Consider the following 2,304-nt stretch of genomic DNA (forward strand, 5'->3'; position numbering starts at 1 on the left):
CGTAAATGCACCTTGCATTTAAAACGTCCCCAACAGAGGGAAAGCTACAACAAACAGTTTATTGAGTGATCTGAAACTCATCCAACCGAAAATGTAAATTTATATTTCCGCCCCCGCCTCTGGAAACAAAATATCAACAACACCAAAAACAACAACAACCACAAGAGCATCAGTAACCCAAACGTAAAACAAAACAACCAGTTATTAATTGTCAATTACATTAATACGCATCAATCAACCATCAAACTGTCCGTTCTTAATACGATTTTGTTGATATGTGAATGACACTTTCGCCCCTCAGTCTGTTAGCTTTTCTTTCGGTTAGACCAGTGCTTGCCAAACTGGACGACCTAGATCTAGCCCACGAGTTTGTCATTATTTTATGCCATGCTTGGAAAAACTTGTCGGTGGGAGAATTTTAGTCTCTTAAAGGTGGCAAAAGTTAACAAACACATAAGCAAGAACAGAGCCATTGAGCAAGACTGTCAGTCGTGCTTCTAAAACAGCAACACGCTAGACCAAGATCCTTTGCACTCGAGGCTTCTGGGTAAAAACTGAACGACGCGGACACGCCATTTCTGATAGACGCCATCTTGTCGTGTGCGGACATTTTGCTTGTTCTCTCTGACATTTTTGGTGTTTGACGGCTAGTTGCGCTGTGACAGTCGATAGAAAGTTTACACAAGTGTTGCTTTGAGGTACAGTTCACACCAGTGTTGCTTTGCTGTTTTTTCCTGTCGTTTACAAGCTTCAGTCGAGTCAAGAGTCCGGAGTCTTCGCTGACCGAGGTTCTACTACTCTGGTAAGTAAAATTGAACATTTTGTCACTAGATTATGTCTGAGACGGCTTTTTACGAGTTCATGTTCCATTATTTCTTTGTTCATATGACTGAAACTTTGATAGTTGATATATAAATAGTTATTTTATGTCAATTTTCTATCACTGTATTCCATAGTGAACACAGTTCTCTGATAGTGATACACCCCCTGCCATATTTTTCTCTCGGTCACACAGGCCACCAAGCCTCGTTACCTGTCTCTCTTTCTCTCTCTAATCTCTCTCCCCATATTCTCTCTCTCTCTCTCTCTCTCTCTCTCTCTCTCTCTCTCATTCTCTCTCTCTCTCTCTCTCTCTCTCTCTCTCTCTCTCTCTCTCTCTCTCTCTCTCTCTCTCTCCCTCAGTCTTTAGGTCTTTTCATCTCCCACTCGTACCTTTTGTTTTGTTGTTGTTTCTGTTCTATTTTTCCCACCCATCACAAGCAAGTAGATAAACGAATACATCACACATTTTGAAATACCCACAACTCATGACACCACCCGGCATTGGAAATAGCGGAAGACCGAGACGACGTTGGAACAACAACATACGCTATGGCAAACAACCCAAGGGCCACCATGTCTCCTTTCCAAGTTCCTCGCCAGGCTGCAGACAGTTGTCCAGATCTATTCGTACCACCCACAGATCTGTCAGGGATATTGGTTATGGTAAACATAAAGCTCACACATTTTGATGTGAACTCATCAATGCTTGCATGCTTGGCTTTAGAAGGATAATTAACGAATTGGGTGCGTTAACCGTCTTAATGACTCTTTCTTCCTCTCTCAATTTGTCTTCCTTTCCTTTTATCTCTTAATTTCCCCATTTCTATCCTTCACCAAAGCTGTGTACGATATTCGTGTGTCGTATTTTATTACACGAATAACTTGTGTATTTCTTACACCTCTATGTGGAAGGAGTCTCTCTCTCTCTCTCTCTTTCTCTCTCACTCACTCTCTTTGTCTGTCTGCCTCTCTCTCTCTCTCCCTTCTCCCTCCCCCCTCTCTTCTCTCTCTGTCCCTTCCTCTGGGTGGCTCCTCTCCCTTTCTCTGTTTATTTCAAATGTATCTCTCTATCTAGAACCCTCGTGCCACTCCATTCCACTCTGTCTCTCTTTTCTCCCCAATGTACTCTTAATTTTTAACATTTGTTACACCACTGTCTTCTCTCCAGTTTCACATTCATAATCTCTTCCACATCTCTCTCTGTCAGTCTCCCCCCCCCCCACCTCTCTGTCTGTTGCTTGTGTCTCTCTCTATCTCTCTCTCTCTCTCTCTCTGTGTCTCTCTCTCTCTCTCTCTCTCACTCCGTGTCCACCTCCCATTCTTTCTCTTACCCTCTGAAACTCTATGTAGATGATTGGCGGTTGCTATTATGTGATTAGCTTCTTCTATCCTTCCGAACATCTATCGTCCTTTTCTCCCCTTCTTCTTTTTTTAATGTTTATTTGTTACTCTCTTGTTACATCTCTAATCTTCTCATTGTAA

The 2,304-nt window shown here is 42.4% G+C and overlaps 1 long non-coding RNA gene across 1 annotated transcript; it reads left to right on the plus strand.

Moving 5' to 3' along the window:
• Window positions 1-598: 598 nt before the first annotated feature.
• LOC106012763 lies at window positions 599-1,477 on the plus strand. Its single transcript, XR_004858949.1, has 2 exons — window positions 599-802; window positions 1,334-1,477. It is a non-coding gene; the product is annotated as an uncharacterized LOC106012763 (long non-coding RNA).
• The last annotated feature ends 827 nt before the right edge of the window (window positions 1,478-2,304 follow it).

This window comes from Aplysia californica, unplaced genomic scaffold, assembly GCF_000002075.1.
Source record: "Aplysia californica isolate F4 #8 unplaced genomic scaffold, AplCal3.0 scaffold00488, whole genome shotgun sequence".
NCBI classification, from domain to species: Eukaryota; Metazoa; Mollusca; class Gastropoda; order Aplysiida; family Aplysiidae; genus Aplysia; species Aplysia californica.